We start from the raw sequence: 14,969 nt of genomic DNA, 5'->3' as shown, positions 1-14,969 counted from the left end.
AGGGACAGATATACTGCTGGTGTCTATTACTGTTGGCACTGGTATTTTGCATCAAAACTTATAGAATGCACTATGTTTATTCTCATACTGTTAAACTACCATTCCAGTCCATATCATCAACAGCATTGGATTTGGAAGAACTGTCCATAAGAGTGGTGATTTACACAGCCAGCCAGCTCCAAAGCAGTGACATTAAGGGGAAAATATGTTAAAAGATGTCCAGAAATAGAAGCAGTAATATAAGCAAATTATCCCTGTCCTGTCAAAGTGAATGAGATTTTTGGAGCTAGTGAAAATATATTGGGAATGTGTTTTGCAAATGAAATACCATTCCATTGGTTATTACTTATAGATTTTTGGATCTTAGACACCTGGGTTCATTACTTCGGTTGTGAAACAACATTTCTCATCCACCCCCATAATTCCCATTTTTTAAAATATATATTCCTAATACACAGCAAAACAAAGTATCTCTCAATCCAGATAAAAAGCAAATGCTTTGAATACATGCATTTTCACATTTTAAATTTAGCTCATCAAGGAGGGCCCAGTATGATTGCATGCTTAACATGGAATTTAATTCTGAATCTCAGGCTTTCGTGACTAGTATTATCCTCAGTGGGTGCAGGGGTGTCCAGATCAAGTAAGAAGTTAACTCTGGATTTGATACCATTTATTGTTTGTTTGTTTTTTGTTTGTTTTTTGTTTTTGCTTTAATTTATATGCCGCCCTTCTCCGGAGACTCAGGGTGGCTTACAATGTGTTAAGCAATAGCCTTCATACTTCTGTATATTTATACAAAGTCAGCTTATTGCCCCCACAATCTGGGTCCTCATTTTACCTACCTTTGAAAGGATGGAAGGCTGAGTCAACCTTGAGCCTGGTGAAATTTGAACTTGCAGTAATTGCAAGCAGCAGAGGTTAATAACAGTGCTTTAGTCCACTGTACTACAGGCTCTTAATTATTCATAATTGTATGGAGTTAGGGGCCATGGGCCAGCTCAACTATACCACTGCATTTAATCTTTGAAGGCAATAGGACTTGAAAAGATTCAGAGAAAAAGGTTTATTGGGTTTTCTGCTCCCAGGCTAAGAAGCTCCCAGTCTATCTCATAATTTATCAATGACAGCGATTAGTATCATCCTTCAGAGACAAACCAAAAACTCTTGAAAAGTTATTTTAGTGTGGCCATTATTTTGGGTTGGCAAGTCTCAGTTAACAAAAGTTTCCAAATAGCCTCTTGAAACTTGGTGATTATCTGAAGGCAGGAAAGAAGCCAACACTTCATGAAGAAAGCATAACATTCAGGTAACTATTACCAGAAGTTTTATCACTTATGATTTGGTCAGAATATTAGTAATATAGCAAACTGACAGCAGAAAACACCTAGTGATCTATTGAGTCTCCCCTTGGAGTTTTTTACTTACTTATTTGTTTTCATTTTTTGTTGAAACATGTTCAAAGCATGTTTACACTCGTTTACTGATGATTGACCCCACTACCACCACCACTGGAAGTTGGTTTCAAGCTCCCACTACTTTTTCTGCAAAGCAATACTTCCTAACATTACTTTTAAACTTCCTTCCTGTCAGTCTGAGCTTATGCCCCCATGGTTTTTGATTCTTGCTTAATATTGAAAATACTGCCTTCTAGAACATTATTCACACCCTTACATACATTTAAAGCTTTCAGTCATGCCACCCACCCACCCCACTTTCCCTCTTCTGTCCTCCAGGCTATACATATTCAGTTCCCCCAGTCTCTCCTGTTACGTTTTTGCAAGGTTTGTCAGACCTTGTATCATTTTTGTTGCTTGTATGAAATCTCATTGTACAAATCTCATTGACAACAAAATTATAAATTATGGTTTGTAAAACCCAGCAGTTGGCTCATGTAATACACTAAGCAACAACCAACCCAACCCAATTACATCTTAGTTCTTGGGCAAACCAGGCTTTATAACAGATTGACAAGATAAGAATTGAGGCTTAGGGAGATCACAAGTTAATGCCCATTAAAAGAAGGGTAAGATGACAGTGCAGAACAGAGACAACATAAGGCTGCATTTATTTGATGAAGGCTTCATTTAAAAAGTAAATAAGGAAATTTAGAAGGAAAATGTAGATAGAAATGTGTTGCAAAGAAAAGAACAGGAGCAGGGGATGAAGCAGCATGCTGTGGGTCTTAAGCTCTCTGCTTCATGTGACTTTTATATTTGAACAATATTTTTAATTAAAAACTGGCATGCTACAAAATAGTCAGTCCTCTCTCTCTTTCTCTCTCTCTCTCTCTCCCTCCCTCCCTCCCTCTCTCCCTCCCTCCCTCTCCCTCTCTCTCAGTTTTCAAGGCTGCTTCTTGGACTTAAATCAGTTTTCTTACAAAATAAAAATAATGGATGGCTGTACCTAAGAGAAATATATGTATTCATCTGCCTGGAAAGAGGACAACGTACCTCCACAGGATGGTGGCAAATAGCATTCTGGTGCTTTGTGACTTTGTAAGATTCCCCATGATACTCATTTTGTTAATTGGCAATCACTCCCCTGGCAGCCATTTTGCAAAAGTGCCTTCAACATATACTCAGAATTCTAAATATACCCATTACTAAATAGAAATAAAAATCCCTGATTTAAGTTATGGAGGTGGCAAGCAGAAGAACCTTAGATAAATGGGATAGCTCAGGGTATATGTAGGTACCAAGCTTCAAGAACTAGAATATATCTAAGAGGAAGCACTAGAGGAATAGAGCAATAAAAAAACTGGCTGTCAAATGCTTCAGGTTGGTATGAAACAGCACTCAGAGTCAATATAAATATTTAAGAAAAGGGAAGAATATAAGGATAGCAGGAATTTTGTTTGCATAATAAAAATTGGTTTTATAGCATCACCACAGTCAATTTTTAAACAAACCTGAAGTGTAGAAAATTGTGCCTGATCCATTCCAAGCTAACGGGGCTTTCCCAACACAACTAGAAGATCAAAGGGATAAATGCCATTGTTGATCTTGACAGCTACATGCCATGGGGAGATGAAGATCAAGTATGCTTCAGATGGAAGAGACATCGTCAAAGACAGCTTTTCCCAATCTGCTGCTTTCCAGATGTGTTGGGACTACAACTCCCAAAATTCTGAAACAGAGTGAGCCTGTAGGGAAGAGTATGCTAAAATAAGATTATAAACTCCATTTTGGTAAGGAAAAAAGGAACAATTTTTCATTTATATTCAGAAAGTGTAGGGGAAAATGATATTTATCTGTATGATCCATCATTCCTTTTACAACTTTATCACTTTCAAAAGTATGTATGGCTAGAAACATTTCTATTTTTGAAAAAGCAAATGTGATAAGAGTGGGAAACTCTATTAGAAATCAAAATATAATATATTTCATATTGAGAATCCCACATGACAGCTACAATTCTAGTAGAGCTCCCCTCCAGTTTCAATATTATCAAAAATCAAAATTTTAAGGGAATCTTATGTCTGAAAACAAATGATAATAATGTAGAACATAATTATAAATCAAAAGAAAAACAAGATAAATGTTTAGGGAGAAAAATGAAATTTTATTTGTAGCTGAAAACCAAATTATTTTATCTTTATAAGATTAAAAAAGTATGTAATATGCTTTACAAACAGAAAAAAACACAAGTGAGAATTAAAGCCAAATGGTTTGGATGCCCTGTTAGGGTGTGTGCGTTTTTCTTTGACACTTTCCCATCCTATAATGCAAAAATGCTGCAAAAAGCTATTATAACTTAGATAGAAGTTTCTTAATCCTTCATAGAACTTTTTTCTGCTGAAGATTAGTCTCCAAGCTATTTTTCTCTTGGAGATAGGATGAACTATGTAACTGAAGTTGTAAATATTTTTACTGTACACAATTAGCAATCTAACTTCTAGAAACCTTCTCCATTTATCTCTGGAGAAGGTTTCTAGAAGCTAGTCCATATTACTAATAAGCTTCCCACAATACCCTCATTAGGTCATTTGATATTTTTAGCATGTTTAAATCACCAGAGCCTCATGGATGTACTTAGCTGTTCAGTGTCTATGGAAGAGTTGATGATGGTCAAGACATGGAAGTCAAGCACAACAATTACTGGAAAAGACTGTATTGTTGGAAAATCCCAACATAATTGTTGGAAAATCCCAACATAATAATGGAACATAATTACCAGAGCCTCATGGACATAGGATCTATGGAAGAGTTGATGATGGCAAAGACATGGAAGTCAAGCACACTGATTACTGGGAAAGACTATATTGTTGGAAAATCACAACATAATGATGGAAAAGAATTGGAATAAGCCCTGGGTGAAATCATCCATCACTATCGGTTGAGATATCGTCAATATGCTGATGATACTCAACTTTACCTCTCCTCATCTGGTGAACTGAGTGATGTTGTTTCTTTCTTGGTGCCTGGAGGCTACATGGAATGGGATGGGGGACAATGGGCTGTGATGAACCCTGACAAGATCAAGTAGCTTTGAGTACATGGAGCTTCAAGATCCAGATCTTTGACATCTGTAGTTCTGGACAGGGTTGCACTACCCTGTTCAGATCCAGTTTGCAACTTAGGAGGTCTCCTGGACTCACAAAACCTGCTAGAAGATTGAGTGGCAGTCATGACTAGGAAAGCTTTGCACAACTTTGGTTAACAAATCAGCTGCAGCCCTTCCTGGATCAGGACTCCCTGCGCTTTGTCACTCAAGCTCTCGCCATCTCGTTTGGATCATTGCAATGCACTTTACATGGAGCTACGCTGGAAATGCATTTGAAAGCTTCAACTGGTACAAAATGAGCAGCACAAGTCTTTGGTACTAGTAGAATGACCAATGTTACACTACTGCTTCAGAAGTTGCACTGGCTGCTGGTTTGCTTAAGGGTGCCGTTCAAGGTGCTTGTTATGACCTTTAAAGCCCTTCATGGCATAGATCCAGATTACTTGATGAACTGTCTCAAACTGTTAAAACAGGCCCACCCTATTTGTGCCAGCAGAGGTCTGATGATGATGATCCTGCCAGTCAAGGAACTCTGACTGACAGAATCCAGAAGAATTTTGTGCAATAGCGCTGGCCTCATGGAACATCCTGCCCTCTGAGGTTTGCCTCCACCCTCTTATCCTTTTGCAAGGGCCTGAAAACCTGGCTCTGCCAATTGGCCTGAGGACCCAGTAGGGGAGTACATCCCTGGCAGTGCCTGTTCTACTAATTAGCTGACCTCTTTCTGCTCCAACTACACCCATCTTCCTTAATTTCATATTATTATATTTCCTTTGTTTATTTTTATTGTTTTATTTCTTTGCTATTGTTATCTTTACATTTTATTGTTATAAACTGCCCAGAGTAGTCCCATGGTAAGATGGGCAGCAAACAAATTTAACAAATAAATATTCAGAGAGTTCTGAAGTAATAAAGCTTTAGTGGTCTTTGACCATTAACGGTACTCCATAGACAAGAGGAGCTGGATCTGTTTTGAATAGGCATATCCTCCTGGTCATCAGTTCTGCAAACACTAATATGGTCACATGACCCAAGAGGACAATATGTTATTTGTAATATTTCCAGTGGGGAAAAAGTTGGGCCAGTTCTCTTTCTCTGTTTGTAGGATGGCATCTGAACAGGACTGAGTCCTTGATTCCTTGAGGTGGCAGCTATGTTGTTTTCAAAGATTTAACAAACAGTTCTGCTCTTTACAATTTCACAGCATCTGTGAGATCATTTCCATTCATTAATGTTGCTCATAACAAAGGGTTTAAACCATTGTTGGATAATTTTTTACTACTATAGCATATTTCCCCCATTCATCTCCCAGTCTCCAAGTTCTGCAGGGAAAGGGGTTTCCACCTAAAAATATATAGAATTTCACTAGAAAACATTTTAGACCAAATCTTGATGCAATGGTTGATGACATTTTTTAAAAGAAGAAAAAAAAACACGTGCAATCAAAGACCACAATTTTATTGCTGAATTTTGTAATACAAGAGGCTCTGTACTCCGCAAAAGTGAACTGATTTCAGACATATAGGATAGTGTATTCAAATGCCCTTGAGCAATAAACTTTAATACTGTAGAATAGAATATAGATAAGATGTTGCCTGTAAAAAAAAAACAAAACAGAATGAAAACCTTGAGTTTCTTGAAAGTATTGTGCAAATGGACATGAAACTGAACAACAACTGTCTTGCCTCCCTCCATCCAGAGGCCTGAAATCTCAGGTGAAACAGCCCCTCCACCAAACCCAACTATACACTTTGGATAAAATAGAAAGATGAAAAATACCCTTGCCCAAATCTATTGTTAGATATCAGAGACAATATTTGCATGAAAAGTAGAATTTCTCCCCTTGTCCTTCCTTTTCTCCTTCCCCTTTAGCATTGCCGGGCTGTGCCCTCAGGCCCCTGGACATGGATCAGCAATGGGGAAAGCACGTGTCTTTAGAAGAGCATTTGACGGCCGTGACTGGGAGGATTTTTCATCAGGTTTGCCTGATTCGCCAGTTGCGTCCCTTTCTGGATCGGGACTCCTTACGCATGGTCACTCATGCCCTCGTCACTTCCCACCTGAACTACTGCAATGTTCTCTACATGGGGCTCCCCTTGAGGAGCACCCAGAGGCTCCAACTGGCACAGAGTGCGGCCGCGCGGGTGGTTATGGGAGCGACATGGCGTTCCCATGTAACACCTCTCCTGCGCGAGCTGCACTGGCTCCCAGTGGTCTTCCGTGTGTGCTTCAAGGTCTTGGTTACCACCTTTAGAGCGCTCCATGGCTTAGGACCTGGTTATCTACGGGACAGCCTGCTGCCACCAGTAGCCTCCCACCGGCCGGTACGCTCTCATAGAGAGGGGCTCCTCTGGGTGCCGTCGGCCAAACAATGTCAACTGGTGGCCCCCAGGGGGAAAGCCTTCTCTGTGGGGGCACCTACTATCTGGAATGAGCTCCCCCCAGAGATACGGAGGATCCTGGATCTATGCACCTTCCGCTGTGCTCTCAAGACCTTTTTATTCCATCAGGCTGGCCTGGCCTAATTTTTCCCTTTTTCCCTTTTTAAAACGCAAATTTTAATTCGTTCTTAATTTATTGGGGTGTTTTCAATCTGTCTTCGGCCAAATTGCTTAATTTGGTTTTATTCTGTTTTTAAATTTTGTATTTATGTGTTTTTATCTTGTGACTGTTCACCGCCCTGAGTCCTTCGGGAGTAGGGCGGAACTGGGCGGAACCAGGAGGAACCCACCACTGGTTGGGCCTACCTGAAAAGGATTTGTGGTCATAGCACCATATGAATGCCCTTCTTCTAGAACAGGGGCGTCAAACTCACAGCCTGAGGGCCGGATGCATCACATGCTGGCCATGCCCAACCCCAGTTTAGCGAAGGGGGAAAAAGTTGTAATACGTCATGTGACAACAACGTGTCATCGCAAGTTTGACACCCCTGGCCTAGAGCAAGGTTTTCCTTTCAGGTTTTTAAGACAGAGTTGAGACACTTCTCTTTAATCTTTAGCATTTAGTAACTACAACTTTATAGTTTTAATATTCCCTTTGCAGGGGTGAAATCTACTTACCTTCCCTATCAGTTCGAAAGTGTGCACTCTGCACGTGTGCATGCATCACGTGCACTTTTGGACCCTCTGCGCATGCACAAAGCCTTCTGCGTATGCGCAGAGGGTCAAAAATAGGTAGCGATGTCTGGGCGTGTGGGTAGAGCTTCGTTCTGCCACCACTACCAGTTCACCGAATCATGCACCGCAGCTGCTACCGGTTCTCCTGAACCGGTGCAAACTGGTAGCATTTCACCCCTGTCCCTTTGTGTTTTTACAGGTTGTTAGTCTTTCCAGGCAATATTGTTCCTACTTGTGTTCTGGCAATGTTTGCCCAAAGGTGGCCTACAAAGGTGGCATACAATGTTTGCCCAAAGGTGGCATACCATACGTTGGAAGGATGCATTCCTTGGTCACCCTCTTGGGGAGGAAACAGGCCCCAAATGTATCTTCCGGGAAGTCAGTGAGGAGCATATTTGTTTTCTTCCCCCCAGGTGTTAAGTGTTGAGAGCAGACTAAGTTTGCCTTGTTGAGCCTTGTAACCCGCCCTGACTTCAACTTGTAAACGTCTGTGTCAGCAGAAGAGGAAAGAACTTCAAAAGGGTCAGCACAGCCCCAGGGGAGGTTGTGCAGAGACGCCAGCAAAGAGATCCTAATCAGGCGAGCAAGCAATTGGGGGTTATATTTGTCTCAGAAGCTGGGACAGGCCAAGCCTTCTAAGGCAGAAAGAGGAGCTTGATTCGGCCTCCAAGCCCCTCAGAGAGTATTGGCTTTTGCTGGGCTCCAGGCATCGCTGCAATGCCAAGGGAACAGCCTAGCTCAAACGCAGGAGGCAGAGAAGGAGGGAGGGTGAGAAAATGAAGTACAGGAGCTGTTGGAGATAATGGCTTTCTAACAGGCTTGGTTAGACCTTGGACAGAAGCAAGAGATGTTATCATCCAAGCCCAGCATTCCTCTTTGAAGGGGGTGGGAGTGGGGTGGGGGTAAATGGTTCTCTCCCACCATTCCCTGCCTGTGCATTTCTTCCTAGCTAATATTAACATTCCAGCCAGGGCTGCTAAGCAGAATCTTAATTAGAGCTGATACTCTTGTGCAAGGATTTTTCTTAACTAATGGTTGCTGTCAGGGTATCTTGCTTCTGCTCTTCTTTGGGGGATATTGTATTCAGCTGCAAAAAGCATGACTGAAATGTAATGTGCATGCCAGGAAGAGAAGGGAAAGGAAGGGAAGGTAGGGGGAAGGGCAGAAGGAGAATAAAATCAGCAAAGCTGGAGTGGCTTGCTGCCTCCACCTCATGTCAGCATCACCCATCTCTTTCCTGAGAAACCCAAAACATGCTGTTTAATCAAAGAACACTTTGGTCTCGCTCACCTAAACACAAAAAAAATCCACCAGCAGGGCATCCAATCTGGTTGCCCATCAGCCACAGACACCACAATCTGTGAGGAGAACTTAACTTTCTTTTGGGGAGAGAGATGTTCTTTCTGGATTAGAAGGGAGCTTTTTCCCTGGATTATATTACCAACACAGAATACCCAGGCACTTGCTAGGGAGCAGGCACAGACTTGGATCCAATATCCTTATGCACAGCAAAATATATGTTGTTTGGTTCTAATCCACACAGCGATTTATAACATGAATTGCCTATCTGGATGACAGTGCTGAGGCCAACCTTGGCTGAACTGCAAGAAGTGAAACACTGTAGGATGTAGTTATTAGACCTATAAAGTGGTTCAGTGTGATTTCAGAAAATTCCACATGGAAGTATGAACATAGATTTTGTTTGGAACTCTTTAAAGCAGCTGTATCTTTTCCCAAGCCGGGGGATCCCAGGAGAATGATGTGACTGCTTTCAAGAATGTGTAAGTCATATTTGTATTCTTTCTCCGATTAATTGAATACTACACACCTGATAGCTAAATTTGTTAGTATTTGGATCAATGGTGAAATCCAGCTCACACGATCCGGTAGAGCCAGCAGCGGGACGCTCTGCCAACCCGCCCGGACGTCATCATGTCCCATTTTTGAACCTCTGTGCATGCACAGAAGGCTCTGCGTATGTGTGGAAAAGGCGCAAGCACGCTCACATTTGTGATCCGGTAGTGAAGGTAAGTGCATTTCACCCCTGATTTGGTTGGGAGGCCACCACAAAATCCCAGAATTGAAAAGGATCCCAGGGGAAGGAGATAGCAAACTACTTCCATATTGTTACCAAGAAAAACACAACAGCACTTGCAGCAAATTGCAATGCCACTAAACTGTCAAAATGCACACAAGAAATCATGGCATGATGATGCCATCATGCAAATTTTATCATTTCCTCTCCTGCTCTTCTCGTGGATGCTCATGTGTGGATGTGCCCATATTTTCAATGGGAATTGAGTTTGATTCAAGAAAGCTTACACTTCCATGGCATCGTGTAATAATTGCTGTGATTGTATAAAGTGTCTTCACCATTCAAGCTGTTTTCTCACTGGTGGCTTATAGTACCTTATGCTATCAACCAACTATTGTGGTGCTGATATAACAGTAACAAGGGCACACTTTACATGGCTAAAGGTGTGACTATAGCAATAGCATTTAGACTTATATACCCCTTCACAATGTTTTACAGCCTCTCTAAGCTGTTTACAGAGTCATTATATTGGCCCCAACAATTCTGGGTCCTCATTTTATCCATCTCAGAAGGCTGGAAGGCAGAGTCCACCTTGAGCCTGATGAGATTCAATCTGCCAAATTGCAGGCAGCCGGCTGTCAGCAGAAGTAGCCTGCAGTACGGCACTCTAACCACTGCGCCACCGAATATAAACCCCTGGGCACTCTTACCTGTAACAGAACTGCATCTTGCTACACGCAGCAAGATTCCTGAATAAATGTACTGTTGATTTGCATTGCAGGGCATCTTAGATTCTCAATGCTGTAGATCTCTTCAGTCCTGAAATCACTAGAGATTAAATTGTTCTAATGTCTGCTTTTAATATATGGAGAAAATAGCAATAGCAATAGCAATAGCACTTAGACTTATATGCCGCTTCACAGTGCTTTACAGCCCTCTGTAAACAGTTTATAGAGTCAGCATATTGCCCCCAACAATCTGGGTCCTCATTTTACCAACCTTGGAAGGATGGAAGGCTGAGTCAACCTTGAGCTGGTGGGACTTGAACAGCCAAACTGCTGGCAATCAGCAGTCAGCAGAAGTAGCCTCAAGTACTGCACTCTAACCACTGCGCCATAACACCAATCATCCTTCCCACTGGTGTCTCTAGTCCCTGTTGAACTCCTACTCCCACAGCCTGTCTATCCAGCAAAGAGGCCTCTGAAGCCTTGGTGTGGCAGGATTGGAAGTCTTATAATGAAGTCCTAGACTTGGCATTTTGGTACAGGGATCTTTCATGCCAGGTTGTCTGAAAAGGATAAGGATAAGGATATCTGCAGAGGAATCCTAAAAGTCAAGATGGTGGCTACAGCCATAGAATCAAAACCCCCAGTGTGGCCAACATTTTGAGGGTTTTTTTTAAATCTTTCGGTAGACAGTCCTGAACAAGTACTCCTCGACTTACAACCACAATTGAGCCCAAACTTTCTGTTGCTAAGTGAGACATTTATCAAGTGAGCTTTGCCCCCATTTTACGACCTTTCTTCCTATGGTTGTTAAGTGAATCTGGCTTCGCCATTGATTTTGCTTGTCGGAAGATCTCAAAAGGTGATCACGTGACCCCAGGATGCTGCAGCCGTCATAAATATGAGCTGATTGCCAAGCATCTGAAAATCGATCACGTGACCATGGAAATGCTGCAAGGGCTGTAAGTGTGAAAAATGGCCATAAGTCACTTTTCTCACTGCTGTTGTAGCTTTGGACAGTCCCTAAATCAGAGGTCTTCAAACTTGGCAGCTTTAAGACTTGTGGACTTCAACTCCCAGAATTCTCCAGCCAGCATAGCTGGCTGGAGAATTCTGGGAGTTGAAGTCCACAAGTCTTAAAGCTGCCAAGTTTGAAGACCTCTGCCCTAAACGAACTGTTGTAAATCGAGGATTACCTGTATTGTCCACCTTCTTTTTCAGTTCTTATACACAACTTCAGTCCTCCCTCCATTTACCGAAAGTTAACAGGACTTCTTTCCCGGCGTCTGGCCCATTAACTCCTCCCCTTTCCAGCGACCAATAGAACCCAGCAGGCTCCACCAGGCGTGGCCTAAATGGTTATCAGCCCTAGCTGCAAAAACCTCCAAGCTCTCTCCCGGCCTTCTCCCCTCTCCCGGCCGAAGGGCGAACCTGCTTCTGTGGATCGCGGCTTTTCTTTCCTTTTCTTTTCTTTTTCCTTGCGCCGTTTGATGTCCGCGGCGCGAAGAAGCCGGGGTGGGGGGGGGGAGGAGGAGAGAGAGGCAAGCGCGGCCACCCTTCACCCTGAGAGGCACAGAAAGCCGAAGCCACTACAAAGGACTCGGCTTCTTGCCCTGGGATCCCATTTCTCGGGAAAGGCTCCAGAACAAAACAGCCCTTTGTTTTACCCACCGGCCGTCTGCCACCACCCAGATTTAAAAAAAAAAAAAAAAAAACCCCAGGTAGATTAGATTTTGACGGTAAATCCCATCCACAACTGCAACCGAGAAAGAAGAGAGGGAGGAGTGTGGGGGGGGGGGGGGGGCGGTTGTAGGGTTGAATGGGAAAAGGACTTTTCAAACTCCCGGATTTCCCTCTGTTCCTTGGCGTTTCTCTGTCCTTCAGATACCTGCCTGTCGACGTTAGGCGTCTGGAACGGAGGAAAGGCGGAGTACAAAACCGATGGAAAGCCGGAGACGAGCTTTCCCCCTGCCCGCCCTGTCCCCGTTCGCTCAGTCAAGAGGGTGGCTGAGGTGGGAATCCCGGAGTGCGGGGGGAAGGGGGGAAAGGGAGGAGGGGAGGGGAGGGGAGAGACATCAGACGGACGTTCGCGGCCCTTTAATTGCCCCCTTTAAACTTGTTATTACGACGTTAACCGGCTAAGCAAACGTTGCTGCCTTTTACTGCCTTGATGTGACAAATTAAAACATACCCCTCTGAAAAGCGGTATTCTTTGGTGGACGGAGAGGACGGGAAGGAAAAGAGGGGTGGGTGGGAATTCGGATAGAGCTGTCAGGCTGAATTAACGTGGGGGGAGAGTCGCGAACCAAAGCGTCTGCGGTTTTGCTGCCCTTGCGATCCCGAACGTGCGCGCCTTTGAGGAATTTCTCCAGCTACGCTGGATTTCTGATCTTGCCCACTGCAGTTTTTCCATCCCGACGTATGTTACTGCCTTTTGATTCGATGTATTCAGGCAAAATTAATTAGGGATATTATCCGCCTTATAGATCAATATATAAAGGCTTGAATCTAATAAGAGCTGAGTTAATAAAGGCTATTGAGTGGTAAGGTATGGATGCGCCTGGCAGTAGGAAGGTCAGCTGAGGTCATTCCCGGCTTAGTCCTGTTGCAGTGAAATGCGAGGAACAAACTCAAGATCAAAATACTTGCTGACAGAATTTATCCAGAATGCTAAACCTTTACAAGGTTTGCCCGTTTCATGGACCTACCTTAGGACGTAAGGTTAAGTGGGTATCAGACCATTTTGGTTTGCTGAAAAAACAAATCATGATTTCAGAACAATGTGTCGTCACTATGTGAAAAAGCCAATCAATTCAGGATAGTCGGTCTAGTTAATCCAAATTGGAGACACGTTCAATAAAGAGTTTAGGATCCAGGTAAGAATTACGAATGTCACTTTCCGAGAGGGGTTCCCCTTCCCTCGTCTCTATTTCCCAGTCTCAGGGTTTTTCTGCAGCGGGCTCACTACCGGTAGTAGTTACTCACTGAGCTGATGGTCTAAAGAATACAGTCAAAGGAACACTCTCTCTTTTCTTTATGGGTGAAGACTGTCCCCAAAGATTTTTTTTAGCTCATAAATATGGATACCAGGATTCTGATTGGGCGATATTGCTATAATTGTGAGAGAATCACCACAAATGATCATCATAGAAACGTTTCTGCCCTTGCAATGCAATCATGATTATAATTGTGTCTGAAAGCCCAATTGATTCTCTGAAATTATTTGGTCCTGCTTCATCTACCTGAACTTTAAAATTGTATTTCTTAGTGAATTTCCAAAACCCTACTTGGAAAGAGCCCCCTGAGGATCAATGCCCTGCTTGATTCCAGTCCAAGAGCAGTTTCTACTTTCATTCTAGGCTTGGGGAAATTTTCTCAATTCTTCAAAAGTCAGGATAGGATAGGGTAGGGTAGGGTAAGAGAAGAGAGGGAAGGAGAAGAGAAGAGAGGGGAAGAAGAGAGGAGGAGAGGAGAGGAGAGGAGAGGAGAGGAGAGGAGAGGAGAGGAGAAGAGAAGAGAAGAGAAGAGAAGAGAAGAGAAGAGAAGAGAAGAGAAGAGAAGAGAAGAGAAGAGAAGAGAAGAGAAGAGAAGAGAAGAGAAGAGAAGAGAAGAGAGATTTGTTCAGCTTGAAAAATTACTGGACTACTTCCCAACAAGGACATTTTTAAGGAAGCCACATCCATTGGTGAAAAAATGCTTTCTTTTTATCTCTTCCCATTTTTCCCTAGAGGGGGACCCAAGACAGTTTAGCTGTGAGTTCAGAACGCTTTAAATGTCCCAGCCATTGCTTGGAAGGCTACAGTGACTCCGAGGAAATCTGCCTATAGTATAGGGCTGAGTGTCGACACTAGTCCTTCCTTCCTTCCTTCCTTCCTTCCTTCCTTCCTTCCTTCCTTCCTTCCTTCCTTCCTTCCTCCCTCCCTCCCTCCCTCCCTCCCTCCCTCCCTCCCTCCCTCCCTTCCTTCCTTGTCGGGTGAGGAATAGGAGCCGTGCCTGAAACTGTAGGCTGCAGCCAAAGAGGAGGCTCTTGATTCCCCGAGGGAATGCATTCGCGTTCCCACCTTTCCTCCGAGGAATGGGCGAAAGAGTCGCCCTCGCCTCTCTCTATTCTACTGCGGCCTCCGCAACTTCCTTGGAGCTCTTCCCTTCGCAGCAGCGATCCGCTTAGCTGCCGTCCCTCCCCTCTTGAGCAAACTGATTCTGTGAGAAGGGAGACAGACCGCGATGAAATCTTGGAGCGGAGAGGGGCGAGGGGCGCTTCCCCCAGACCAGTCAGCCAGAATTGCCTGCCCAGAGGAGGCAGGGAAGAGCGCCGAGGACACTGCTGACATCCGAATGAAATCAACTCGGAGTCCATTACACTAGAGGATTAGCTAATTGCCAGATCAGAGAGACGAGGAAGAAAAATAAATAAATATGCCTTTAAGTAACCGAAAGTAATTATAACCCCATTGTTGACGCTAACGATTAATAATTGATCGGCTGTTCTACACAATGAAATGTCAGTTTACGCTCCTTTGAATGCACATATGGTTATTTTCTTTCAGGGTAGGGGAGGGATCTGCCATTCCGGACCCTAAACATTTT

At 43.3% G+C, this 14,969-nt stretch overlaps 1 protein-coding gene across 1 annotated transcript in view; it reads right to left on the bottom strand.

Moving 5' to 3' along the window:
• The window catches only part of IRX2 (iroquois homeobox 2), a 59,299-nt gene that overhangs the window by 30,907 nt on the left and 13,423 nt on the right, over nucleotides 1–14,969 (bottom strand). The window contains exon 5 of the transcript XR_015733222.1: nucleotides 2,912–3,145. The gene's annotated coding sequence lies outside the window, so the exon portion shown is untranslated. The remainder of the gene's footprint in view (nucleotides 1–2,911; nucleotides 3,146–14,969) is intronic.

The sequence above is a fragment of the Pantherophis guttatus genome, chromosome 3 (genome assembly GCF_059756535.1).
Source record: "Pantherophis guttatus breed Tessera chromosome 3, ASM5975653v1, whole genome shotgun sequence".
In the NCBI taxonomy this organism is placed as follows: domain Eukaryota; kingdom Metazoa; phylum Chordata; class Lepidosauria; order Squamata; family Colubridae; genus Pantherophis; species Pantherophis guttatus.
This window is presented reverse-complemented; position numbering and strand designations above follow the sequence as displayed.